Below are 14,665 nucleotides of genomic sequence, written 5' to 3'. Positions count from 1 at the left end.
ACCTGTTGCTCGCTTTTTTAATCCCCAAACCAAAACTTTTGGAGCCACACTGAACACTGGCTGTTTTATCAAAAAGAAAATACGAGTGAAGAAGGATGCTGGACCACAGAGCCTTTCCCTGCCTCCACCCCAACCTCATCCAAATAGGGAGTAACTGTAGGTGAATAAGTGATTATAGGTCCCCTCTGTTTCTCTGGCCTGGGGGACAGATTTAAATTTAGTATGGGCTATCACCCCTTCATTTCTCTTCTTCCGATTCTCAGCAACCAAACGTATCTGAAAGGTTAAGCTTCGGGGGGGGAGCAGGGTCTCAGTTTTGAAATCTACAAAAACTGAAAATATTTTACAGAAAATTCTAAATTTTGAAGTGTCATTTTTTTTGAAATGTCTTTTTTTTTTTTAGCTTACCACTGACAAACATTTATTGAACACCTACTCTGTGCTGAACTCTAGGGAAGGTGCTGGGGATACAAAAGGGAATGCGGCCTCACTCTCCCCGAGGACGTAGCAATATAATTCAGTCAAATACTTTTGGCAACAACTAAAAATAAAAATTACAGCATCCTGAAAGTTTGAGAGATTTGGGTTCCCAAGAATGTGCAAAAAGAATCTCTATAAAGTAATGTACCGGAATTAAATGAGCCAGTTTGGAAAGGTAGTCTCATGACTTAATGTTCAAACTGCATAACCATCATCCTAGAAGTTTTAGGCATTTATTTAAACGTGTGTCACCAAAAGAATATTCAACTATTCACAATAATAATGAACCACCTCCCAGGAGTGGCAGGGGTATTTCATTCATCCACCCTCTAAGTCTTAGGCCTCTAAGATGTACCAGGCACTCCCTTCTAGGTGCTGGGAATACGATGGTAAATAAGACAGAAAACGCCCCCACCCTCATGAAGTTTACAACCAGGTGAAGAGGAAGAATATTATAAATAAATGAACAATATTGTTCAGGCAGTGACAATTTCGATGATAAAAATCAGCCTGAGTCCTGGGAAGATTTGGGCTGAAGAGGCGAGTACTGGGAACACTGTTGTAAGAGAGGGTCGTCTAGGGAAGCTTTTCTGCAGAAGCAGTACTTGAGCAAAGATCTGAACACACAACAGGAGCCAACCATGTAGAAGGAGTGGCTGGCAGAGGGAGCAGCAAGAGGAAGAAATGAGCTTAATGAGTTCCAGGAAGAAGAAGGCCAATGTGGCTGGAATGTAGTTATCCAGGGCGGAGTGTCAAGACTAGGGTTAGCCTCAGCCAAGGTCTAGATCATGGAAGGCCTTGTAGACCACGGAAAGGAGTTTGGATTTTATTCCGATGGTAATGGGAGTCTATGGGGGTGGGAAGGTTGAACGGGGTAGAGGGGGGTGAGTAGCATGATCTGATTTACTTGTTTTTAAAAGCCAGCCTGGCTGCATTCATTTGTCCAAGTACTTGTTGAGCATTTACTCTATTCTAGATCCTGGAGCTAGAGGAGTGAACAAAAAAAGGCAAAATCTCAACTTTCATGAAGTTTAGGCATAGGATGGAGATTCTAGGGGCAATTAACACAAAGCAAACACGCAAGTTTAATACGTCCAGTGATGAAAAATTCTATGGAGAAAAAGAGAATGAAGAGGTGGGAGAGGATGATGGAAAGTGCTATTTCAGAGAGGTTGGCTGGATCACTCAGAGCGACAGAGATCAGAGAAAAAGCATTCCAGGTAGGCAAACAGTCAGTGCAAAGGTCCAGAAAAGGAGCATGCTTAGCTTGGTGATATGACCCTGGGGAGGATGGAGAAGGAGAGGCTAGTACCCTGTGGTAGTCATTGCTGCCTTGTGGGCCATGGTAGTTTGGATTATATTCTGAATGACACAAGGAAGACCACTGGATAGTTGTGAGCAGAGAAGTGACAATATGATCCACATTCGGAAAGCACTGGTCTGACTGCTGGGTGGAGAAAAGATGGTAGGAACAAGAACAGGATAACAGGATTTCCTGTTAAAGCAGAGGAGATCTGAGTGGCTTGGACAGGAGGATATGGTCAGATTCTGCATATACTCTGAAGGCAAAGACAAAAGAATTTGCTAATGGACAGAATTTGCTAGTGGGGGTGAGAAAGAATAAGAGACTTGCAAGATAATTCTAATGCCTTTGTTTTGGCTGAGATGCTTTCTCTAGTTAGCCTCCTACCTCTCTGAATGCATCTTCTATAGAGACACAGAAGATGTTCCATTTAAATGGGTTCCATTTAATCTAATGCTATTTGCCCAAGTTCTATCTCTGGCCATCATTTCTTCTCTGTCTATATATGCCTCCTGATCATTTCCATTTATACCCATTGCTGCAACTATTGCTGAATGATGATTCCCAAGTAATAAAGTAAGAATAGGTTGTACTTTAAGGTCAGATAGACCTAGACTCAATTCCAAGTTCCACCACTTCCAGCTACAATATTAGGTCAGATATGTGACCTCTCTGAATCTGTTTTCTCATTTGTCAATTATAGATGGTGACACCTCAAGGGGATACTGAGACAAATATGTTAAAAACTTACTGTACCCCTGGCACACTGGAAGTATTCAAACATTATCTGAAGGTTGTATTTTATTTTGTTTTAATCTCTATCTCCAGCTCAAAGCCCCCTCAAAAGAGTTTATTCCTCTCTTCTGTTTTCCATACAGTCACAAACCTGAAGCCTGAGTCACCCTAAGCTCCAATGGCCTCTTCTTATCTCAGATTATACCACTTCTCACTGAATCTACTACAGTACCTTCTTCTGACTTCTCCCCAGTGCGATGCCAAGGATTGTCTTAAAATACAAAATCATGTCACTCCTTATAGAAAAGCTATGAATAGCTTCCCATCATTTAAACAAGATTCAAACATAATGCTATGTTCTAAAGATATACTGGTGTCAGCCCTGTGGTATATTTCCAATTTATTCCCCTGCATTAGTCCATCTTCACTCTATATTCTTACAATTTAAAAGAGTCAAACAAACCTAAAATTTGTACGGAACCACAAAAGACACTGAATAGCCAAAGCAATATTGAAAAAGAAAAGCAAACCTAGAGGCACTACAATTCTGGACTTTAAGTTATATTACAAAGCTCTAGTGATCCAGACTGGCACAAAAACATAGGTAAATGGAACAGAATAGAAAACCCAGAAATGAACCCATAATGATATGGTCAACTACTCTTCATCAAAGCAGGAAAGAAAATCCAATGGAAAAAAAGACAGTCTCTTCAACAAATGGTGTTGGGAAAACTGGACAGCAATATGCAAAAGAATGAAACTGGACCATTTTCTTGTATACACAAAAATAAATTCTGAGAGAAAAAACAAATAAATAAATTCAAAATGGATGAAAGACCTAAATATAAGACAGGAAAACATCAAAATCCTAGAGGAGAACACAAGCAGTAACCTCTTTGACATCGGCCACAGCAACTTCTTACTAGATATGTCTCTGGAGGCAAGGGAAGCAAAAGCAAAAAGAAACTACAGGGACTTCATCAAGATAAAAAGCTTCTGCACAGTGAAGGAAACAATCAACAAAACTAAAAGGCAACTTTCAGAATGGGAGAAGATATTTGCAAATGACATGGCTGATAAAGGGTTAGTGTCCAAAATCTATAAAGAACTTATCAAACTCAACACCCCCAAAAACAAATAATCCAGTTAAAACATGGGCAGAAGACAAGAACAGACATTTTTCTGACAAAGACTTCCAGATGGCCAACAGACACATGAAAAGGTACTCAACATCACTCATCATCGGGGAAATACAAATCAAAACCACAATGAGATATCACCTCACACCTGTCAGAATGGCTAAAATTAATAAGTCAGGAAATAACAGGTATCGGAGAGGATGCAAAGAAAGAGGAACCCTCATGCGCTGTTGGTGAGAATGCAAACTGGTGCAGCCACTCTGGAACACAGTATGAAGGTTCCTCTAAAAGTTGAAAATAGAGCTACCTTATGACCCAGCAATTGCACTACTGGGTATTTACCCAAAGGATACAAAAATACTGATTCGAAGGGATACCTGTGCCTCAATGTTTATAGCAACATTGTCTACAATAGCCAAGATATGAAGAGCCCAAATGTCCATCCACTGATGAATGGATAAAGAAAATGTGGTGTGTGTGTGTGTGTGTGTGTGTGTGTGTGTGTGTGTGTAATGGAATATCACTCAGCCATCAAAAAGAATGAAATCTTGCCATTTGCAATGATATGGACAGAGCTAGAGAGTATCACGCTAAGCAAAATAAGTCCATCAGAGAAAGAGAAATACCGTATGATTTCACTCATATGTGGAATCTAAGAAACAAAACATGAATACATATTAAAAAAGAAAGAGAGGCTGGGGCGCCTGGGTCACACAGCGGTTAAGCGTCTGCCTTTGGCTCAGGGCGTGATCCCGGCGTTGTGGAATCGAGCCCCACATCAGGCTCCTCCTGCTATGAGCCTGCTTCTTCCTCTCCCACTCCCCCTGCTTGTGTTCCCTCTCTCGCTGGGTCTCTGTCTCTGTCAAATAAATAAATAAAATCTTTAAAAAAAAAAAAAAAGAAAGAAAGAAAGAGAGGGAGGAGGGCAAACCAGGAAACAGGCTCTTTAAACTACAGAGAACAAACTGAGGGTTACTTGAGGGGAGTTGGAGTGGTGGTGGTTAAATGTGTGATGGATTAAGGAGGGCACTAGTGGTGATGAGCACTGAGTGTTGCAAAATTATCAAACAAAAAAATCAAAACATGTAAAAAAAAGTCATACTGTCCCCTTCCAGCATGATACATCTCATGCTATTTCTTCTTAAAATATGTTCTTTCCTCCCAGATCCCCAAATTCTACACTTATGAGCCCTTTAGGTTCAAGTCTTACGTCCTCTGAAACACTTCCATGCACTATGTCCCAGACAGGTTCGTAACCCTTTAGGTGATGCCACAGTAGCAAGCGGGCATCACTTTATTACTGCCCTCACCACATCTCGCTGGAATGGTTTGCTTACTTGTAGAGTGCCCCCACTAGACTACCATCCTTGAAGACAGAACTCAGGATTCATCTTTGTATCCTCAGTTCCTACCACACCACAGGAACCCTGTAGTCCAATTACATCCAAATGTTCAAGGAGATGAAGATATATCCCAACATCGCATGGCCTGTATTACCAGAGCGAATAAGATCAAGAACCTTGGCCCATTGGCTCCAACAGCCATAACTTCTCAAAATTAGAATCATGTAAAGATATTTTATTTTTTTAAAGATTTATTTATTCATTTGACAGAGAGAGAGTGTGTATGCACCAGCTGGGGGAGCAGCAGAGGGAGAGGGAGAAGCAGGCTCCCCACTGAGCAGGAAGCCTGATGTGAGGCTAGATCCCAGGACCCTGGGAACATGATCTGAGCCGACAGCAGACACTTAACTGACTGAGCCAAACAGGCGCCCTATAAGATAGGTTATTTTAGTAATTCTTCAGAATTTTCAGAATTTGAAAAAAAAAATCTATGTAGAGGTCAAAAAAAGTCTTTGTTGTATCTATAAATAGTCAAATGACAAACTATTTTCAGTCCCCTCATTTACAAACTATAACTCAACAACAACAAAATATGCACAACATACAGAGTAAGAATCTGGTTGGCAAAGTTTCACAATTATCATGGTTATGACGCTCATAGAATTTCTAATTTTCTTCACAGTAATCATCACCTGCAGTTTATAGGAGTCTTAAAGAACAATAAATCAGGACAATGGCCAAAAATTCTTTTCAAATAAAAATACTTCGGTGGCAAATGTTATGTAATTACTTTACAGTTCACAGTTTTCATTGTCTGAAAGTGCTTCATAATTTCACTATAAATTACCCACATAGCAATTATGTAAATGAGGAACTAGATGTATCATTTATTTTAAGGGATCCTCTATACCAAGCCATATGTAAATGATAGATCTGGGATAAAAATACTGATTAATAAAAGCATTATCCAAATACAAACAGTTATGTAACACTTTCCTCTAAGGTTTAAATAATGTCTTAGGAAAATTGTATCATTTCTCTCAGACACCACTGCATTAAACAGATCATAACAAAGTTAAATTAAGAATGTTAAATTTCACGTGTATTAAAACAAAAAAAGCAGACAAACTTGAGACTAGAATTTGAATCTTCCTGACTGGTTGACTGCTAATTTTACCAATCCACTTGACATGATCCCTCCCTTCAACAGTCAGTCACTTTTGAGTTAAACTACACCTCATTTATTTTTCACATTTAGGGGATGAAAGCAATCGCCTAGGTTTCAGTAAGAAGATAGCACAGCATCTTTCCTACCAAGAATAATCATTAGAGAAATGTTCAGAGTTTTCCATATACCATTTCCTACAGTACATACATATAAATCATGCCACAATCATACAATTTAAACCCTACTCATCAATCATTATCTACTTAACAAGTTAGCACTCTTGCCCCCCCTAGTGGATGAATGAATACAAAATTGTGATTGTTTTACTCAGAAAGGTAAAACTTAAGCCTGAAGTGTATGCATGTATATTCAGAAATATGCTTATAAGACGGATACACTAACAATGGACCAGTTAACAGCACAGTCCAAGAAGCTCATGAATACTTATATGAAGACTGCCAAACCTAGAGTGAAAAGAGATGTCTGGAATTCCAACTGCAACCCACAGGAGAAATGAAGACTCAGGATAGTATTTTAACATCTGAGGATCAATTTCACCATCTCCAAATTGAGGCCGATAATAGTGACTTCATAAGTTTGTCGTGAGAATTAAGAAAGAGCATATGTGAAGTGCCTTGCACAGTGGCTGGCACACACCAGACCTTTAATAAAATCAGCATCCTTTTTTTGTTGTGTCACCCCTCACATTTCAATGGCTGCACTCCACAGGTTCTCAGGCCACCCCTCCCAAGCATTCTCCCTATGGGCCGTATTTTCTGAGATAGTCGTATTTGGAGAAGACTTCCAATTTGTGTACAAGATGAGAAGAGCGAGCTGGGAAAGGCTCATGCTGAGTATCATTTTAGTCCAGGCAGAAGATACTGGTTCTCTTGCTGGTTTCATTCGATCATTTGGATTCTGGCTTTTTTGGCATATCATCTGATTTATTTTATAGTCAATATGGCTTAGCGACACTGACTTGGTTTCTCCATCTCTTAAATAATCTAATTGCTACCTTTTCTCATGGGTTCAATTAGAATTACCAAAACTATTTGTTTTTTAGAAATTCCTCTACATTTCAAATTGAAGAAGAAGAAGGAGGAGGAGGAGGAGAAGAAGAAAAATACAGTATATCTATTCTCTTACATATAATGACTTAGAGCAGCGGTTCTCAAAGCCCGGTCCATGAACCTCTAGAGATCCTGAGACCTATTCTCTCAAAGGGGTTCTGCAAGGTCAAAACTATTTTCATCACAATATGCGGATGTTTTTGTCTTTTTTACTGTGTTGATATCTGCATTAATGGTGCAAAAGCAACGGTGAGTGAAACCTCTGGCTGCTAGGCAATGGCACCTAAGCTCACTAGTAGTCGTTGTATTCTTTACCACCACACACTTACAGGAAGCCAGCTGAACTTAACGATGTCTTAATAAAGCAGTAATAATTAATTTTATTAAATATTTAGCCTTAAGTATAAAATTCTTAATATTCTGTGACATAAACGGGAAGGGCACAAGAATACCCCACTTGGATTGCATACCAGACTATAAGAAATATCTCAAGGAAGATCACTTATGCAATTGTTCGAACTGTGACCTGAACTAGCCACTTTTCTCACAGAACACAACTTTCACTTAAAATAACGACTCACGTAAGTTACAGTTATTCAAATGGGTACTTGGCGAACATCTTGAAAATGAATAAAGTGAGCCTCCCTCTTCAAGGAAAACAACTGACAGGACCTGTTGCCAATGATAAACTTGAGGCTTTCAAGTGAAAATGAGAATTTTAGAGTACTTTTATCTGCCACTGTGCGCTTGAGGGCCTCCAACACTGAAAGATTTTTCTGAATTGATTTGTGAATATATTAACAAATACTAATATTGTAATATCTCATAACTAAGTGAACCAATATGTTCCAAATGAAATTGTAAAATCATACATAGCTCGATGACCCACTGAAAGTGCGACAAGGATTTTAAAGCAACAGAGTACAAAAATAGTTGCTACGGGTTCAGATTCCACACTGCAGCTAGCCTTTTAAAACGCTACCATTGGCTGAGTTTTAGTTAGGATAAAAGACTATCCTCAATTATCTGAAAAGGTATTAAAACACTTCTTTCTTTTCTAACTGCGTATGTTTGTAAGATCAGATTTTCTTCATTTATGTCAACCAAAATATCTTAAAATGCAAAAGCAGATATAAAAGCCTAGGGGTCCTCTATGAGGACAAATATTACAGAGGGTTGCACAAATGAAAACCAATGCCATGCTTCTCTCCAATTTTTTTTGTTTTTGTTTTTGAAAATAAAGCTACTTTTTATAAAAAGTTATTTATGTTATCATATAATAGCTTTATTTTTGTTATTTCAAATAAATGAGTCAATCTTTTAACATTTTCTCAGCTTTCATTTCTAACATGGTAAATGTAGATAGAAATAATGTACATAAACAAAGTCCCTGAGGTTTTCAATAATTTTTTAGAGTATAAGAGTTCCAAGGTCAAATGTTTGAGAACCACTGCCTTCAAGCAACCAAGATTCCCCACTCACCCACTGACGAAGGCCACCAGCAGGGATCACTTCTCTCTCAGTTTGAAGCTAGAATGTCAGAAACTATCCAACATAAAGCAGATACTTAAAATTCCTAAAATAAATACAAGGAAGACCTAGAAATGAGAACTGAGTTTCTGAAAGTAGTATTATTTAATCACACCTGGAAATCTTGGTCCAGGAAAAAAATGAGATGAGGCTAGACAATATAAATGACAAAGAGAAGGAGTAATAATGTTTTTATAAATATTCTGATATTCATACATTCTCAATTTCATTACATCTCTTGTTTTTTTGCCAAGGCCAAAATTTTATGCCCTATAAGAGAAAAGATGCCTATAAAAAACAAACTACATACTGATCATTTTTCTTCTGAAAATAAAATGTTATCCTCTGTTATGGCAGAATACATGCCAACCACAGAAAGCTCCCTGGTGAAATATCTTGTAACAACATGCAAAGCAATTCACTGTAGGTTTATACAGGATGTTAAGGACATAAACAGTGCTCTTGAACATAAAAGGTACTCATAAGTTTTTTCTTCCATGAAAAGCAGTTTGTTTTCTTACTGTGTTCACCAAAGTAGACTAATTAACCTACTAGTTCATGTTATAAATTCCTTTCAAGTAAATAATGTTATCTTGTCCCTTCCCCAATATATATTGGAAGAAAGGTACTAAAATTGGATTCCATTCAAAGGGCGTATTGCTTCATTTTGCAGTTCTAGTGAACCCCCAAGGGATAACAGAAAAATCGAAGTTGTGCTACCGAGTGCTCTCATGAAAATAACTACTGGATGTACCTCACATAAAATAGTCAAGAGGAAGGGTAAGAGTAATTCTTTATTTATAATTAGTTCACACTGACAGCTATAGAATGACTTAAGTGCTTTAGGAAACTGGCTAATGATTTGTTTTACATCAAAACATTGGTCAGTCTGAGGTACCTCAGACTTTGTTATAATATTTGATGATCATGAATATCAGTAAGGGAAAAAAAATCACCTAAAATTTAGCATAAAGTACAGCCAGACAAAATCTGTAATTTATAACAAAGATAACTTCGTACTCCATTTCCAAACTTCTAAGAACAAAATGTCACTGCTTGGTCAGTCTGAGGTACCTCAGACTTTGTTATAATATTTGATGATCATGAATATCAGTAAGGGAAAAAAATCACCTAAAATTTAGCATAAAGTACAGCCAGACAAAATCTGTAATTTATAACAAAGGTAACTTCGTACTCCATTTCCAAACTTCTAAGAAGAACAAAATGTCACTGTNTTAGCATAAAGTACAGCCAGACAAAATCTGTAATTTATAACAAAGATAACTTCGTACTCCATTTCCAAACTTCTAAGAACAAAATGTCACTGCTAACCAATACAATGATAACTAGCTTATGTAGAGCCTTGCTTTTCAACATACTCAAAGCCATCAGATCCTTGAGATCTCGTCTAAAAGCACATCCAGGAAAATAGGGTAAAATACTTCTACTCCACCTAGAGATTCTTTCCATGAAGTACAACTGAATATCCTGGACATTATATACACAACAAACATAAGACTCTGAAGATGGAGAGAAGAGAAATTTGCGAGAGACCTCTGGATCCACGGTGACATGCTGGGCTTTCATTTTGCCTCATATTTTCCAGACTTGGAGCAGGAAAAACTGGCAAGTTAGAAAAAATAAGGACAGACACAAAACAAAAGCCCCAACAAAAGATTGCTTCTTCAGCCAAAGCACCAGGAGAAAGTCAACTTCAGATGACAGAAAATCCTATATAATAATAGCTCTACTCCAGCCAAACACCACAGAAAAAAACTGTGGCCCCACACAGACCGACACTAACACAGGCCAAGTAAAGAGCCTGGACTTTCCTTCTTTCAATGCTGTAATGAGTCACCACAATACTCCAGCTAATGTGTGAGAAAAAACCAAGTGGGGAGCTAGGACTTTCATCTCCACTAGTAAGTAACCTGCCCTTCCCCAGCCCCCTGTGCTATCAGTAGAGATCACATGGGAAGACAAAACTCCCACCTTCTACCCAGAAGAATGAAGCATCTTTCCCTCTACCCACATTATCAAACTGTATGCTGACTTCAAGCTGTTTATAAACTTACATCAAATATAACAATATATACAAGTTGAAAGTAAAAAAAAAAAACAACGGAAAAGATATATCATGTAAGCATCAATCAAAGGAAATCAGGAGTAGTTATATTAATATCTGATAAAGTAGACTTCAGGAGAAAGAGAATTACCAGACACAGAAAGGGATATTATACAATGATAAAATCATCAATCCATCAAAAAAATGTAGCAATCTTACAAGTACACAACAAATAACAGCGCTATGGAAAATGTTACACAAAACTGATATAACTGGAAGGAGAAATAAACAAATCCACAATTACAGTTTCTGTCTTCAATAAGCCTCTTGCAAGAATGGACAGAACAATTACAATTCAGCAAAGACACAGAAGAACTCAGCAACACCATCAACGAACAGGATCTAATCCGTACTTAAACAACATTCCACCCAAGAACAGCAAAATACATATACTTTCAAGAGCCCACAGAAAATATACAAGATAAATCATATCTTGGTCTGAAAAAAATCAAGAAATTTAAAATAACTGAAATCAGACTAAGTATGTTTTCTGACTACAATGAAATCAAACTAAAAATAATAAGAATATCACCCAAACACTTAGAAACCAAGCAATTACTATAAATAATCCCTGAGTCAAAGAGAAAATCTCAAGGGAAATAAAAAATATACATTGAACTGAATGAATATATAAGATACCAAAATTTGTGGGACTCAGCCACAGAGGGACAGAGAGGGACATTTATAGCATGAAATGAACAAATTAGATGAGAGGAAAAGTCTCAAATCAAAATCTAGCCTCCTACCTAAAGAAACTAGAAAAAGAAGAATAAAATAAACCCAAAGCATGTAGACAGAAGGAAATAATAAAGAGTAGAAATCAATGAAATGAAAAAAGAAAAACAACAAGAAAAATCAATGAAACAAAGAGTTGGTTCTTTGAAAACATCAATGAAATTGACAAGCCTCTAGAAAGACTGACAATGAAAAAAGAGAAGACACAAATTACTAATATCAGGAATGAAACAGGAGATTCATTCAAGACCCTACAGACATCAAATGGATAAGGGAATACAATGAACTCCATAAAGATAATTTGACAATGTAGACAAAATAAACTACTTTCTCAAAAAACATAAACTATCACAAGTTATCCGATGCAAAACACATCATTTAAATATTCCTATAACTATTAAGGCAATTAAATTCATAACTTCAAAATCCTACCCCACACACACACACAAAAGGAATTTATAGGCCCAGAAAGTTTTACTGAAGATTTCCTCAAAATGGTTAAAGAGGAATTAACATCAATTTCATACAATCTCTTCCAAAAAACAAAAAAGGAACAAGGAACACTTATCAGTTCATTTTATGAAGCTAATTACCCTAATACCAAAACCAGACAAAGAGAGTTTAAAAAAAAAAACCTCCATATCAATATCTTTATGAATATTGATACAAACATTCTTAACAAAATATTGGCAAACAGGATTCAACAATATAACAATATAAGGAATTATACAACATGATCTAATGAGGTTTACTCCAGGGATGCAATGCCAATTCAATATTTGAAAGCCAATCAACCAATAAAATCCATTACATTAACAGGACAAAAAAGAAAAATCACACGATCATATCAATTGATGCAGAAAATCTTTAGACAAAATTCAACACCAGTTTATGATAAAAATGCTCAGAAAAATAGGAACAGAAGGGAACTTCTTCAACTTAATAAAGAGTATCTTCAAAAAAACCTATAAATAACATTATACTTAATGGTAAAATGGTAATATTATACTTAACGGTAATGGCTTTTCCTTTAAGATTAAGAACAAGGCAAAGTTGTTTGTTCTCAGCCCTCTTATTTAATACAGTGTAAGAAGAGGACATAAAAGACACGCAAATTATAAAGGAAGAAATAAAACTGTCCTTAATTCCCAATGATAATGGTTGTCTATGTAGAAAATCCCTAGGAATCTATCAAAAAACCCCAGAAGTAATAAGTATTAGCAAGGTAACATGATACAAGATACACATGCAAAACTCACTTATATTTTTATATAAGTGATGAATGTGTAGACACTAAAATTAAAAAAACAACACATTACCATTTACAACAACACCCAGGAGAAAAAAAGATAAAATAGTCATAGGTGTAAAGCCAAGAAAACATATACAGGAAGTGTATGCTTGAAAACTACACAATACTGATGAAATAAATCAAAAAAGATCTAAAGAAATGGAAAGACATACTGTGATCATAGATTGAAGATTCAGCATAGTACAGACAGCAATTCTCTCCAGATTTTTATATAAGTTCAATACAATTCCTATCAAAATCCAAGCAACAGGGCACCTGGGTGGCTCAGTCAGTTAAGCATCAGACTCTTGATTTTGGTTCAGGTCATGATGTTGGGGTCATGAGATTGAGCCCTGCATCAGGTTCCACGCTCAGCAGGGAATCTGCTTGAAATTCTCTCCCTCTCCCTCTGCCCCCCCACCGCCTCGTGTGTGAGCTCGCTCTTTCTCTCTCTCTCTCAAATAAATACATAGATCTTAAAAAAAAAAAAAGTCAAGCAACATTTTTTATAGAGATATACATGATTACTTTAAATTTTATACAGAAAGGCAAAGGAACTGGGATAGCTGAAACTATTTTGAAAAAAAATAATAATAAAGAGGAAGTAACCTGTCTAAATAGATTAGTATGCAGACCAAAATTCCAAAAATTTCTCGGAACTAAAGTATTTTGAGTTTGTCAAGGATTTCTTAAATAAGACACCAAAAGCATAAGTATAAAAGAAAATATCAATAAAAGAGACAATAAAATGAAAAACTTTTGCTCTTTAAAAAAAACTAAGTAAATGAAAAGGCTAGCTACAGACAGAAGAAAATACAATATTTGTATCCAGAATGTAAAAGATTTCTTAAACTTAAGAAGGCAATCTGTTTTTTAAAATTGGCAAAAGATTTGTAGTCAAATCATAGAAGAAGATATATAAACGACAAGTACACACATGGATAAAATCGTCAACATCATTACAGTCATTACGGCAATAAAAAAAATGAAAACCTTAATAAGATATCCCTAGTCACTCACAAGAATAGCTACAATTTAAAACATTGACATTACCTAATATTGGCAAGGACGTAGAGGAATTGGAACTCTCTTACCTTGCTATGAGCAAAGAAAAATGGTGAAGCCAGTTCCTAAAATAGTTTAGCAGTTGCTATAAAGTTAAACATATACTTATTATATGATCCAGCAATTTTATTCTTAAATATTTCCTTAAATGAAATGAAGACCTATCCATACAAAGACATTTACCCTAATGTTCATAGCAGCCTTATTTGTAATAGCCAAAAAATTAAAAGAATCCAAATGTCTTTCAAGTGGGGAATGGATGAACAAATTTTGATATATCAATACAGTGGAAGAGTATTCTGCAGTAAAAATACACAAATTATGGATTCAGCAATAACATGGTTGAATCTCAAGAGCATTATGATAATTAAAAGAATCCAAACTCACACACACAAAATACCTACCGTATGATTTCATTTGTATAAAATTCTAGAAGAGGCAAAATTATAGTGAAAGAAAGCAGATCAGCGGTTGCTGGAGGTGAAGAAGAATACTGACGGTTAAGCAACATGAGGACATGCTTTCTGTATCATGATTGTGCTGATGGCTCCATGATTGTGTAACAGTGTCAGAATTAATCAAATAGTTCACCTAAAATTGGAGAATTTCACTGTATCTCAGTAATACCGCAATGAATCTGATTTTTTAAATCTAAAGTTAGACTAGTCTGGGTTAGAACAG

General features: G+C 36.4%; 1 protein-coding gene across 1 annotated transcript in view; it reads right to left on the bottom strand.

Moving 5' to 3' along the window:
• ADAMTS3 (ADAM metallopeptidase with thrombospondin type 1 motif 3) overlaps positions 1–14,665 on the bottom strand; it is a 260,177-nt gene that overhangs the window by 191,148 nt on the left and 54,364 nt on the right. The gene's annotated exons all lie outside the window — the stretch shown is intronic.

This window comes from Ailuropoda melanoleuca, chromosome 11, assembly GCF_002007445.2.
Source record: "Ailuropoda melanoleuca isolate Jingjing chromosome 11, ASM200744v2, whole genome shotgun sequence".
In the NCBI taxonomy this organism is placed as follows: domain Eukaryota; kingdom Metazoa; phylum Chordata; class Mammalia; order Carnivora; family Ursidae; genus Ailuropoda; species Ailuropoda melanoleuca.
Note: the sequence above shows the minus strand (reverse complement) of the source record. Positions and strands in the feature narration are given on the sequence as shown.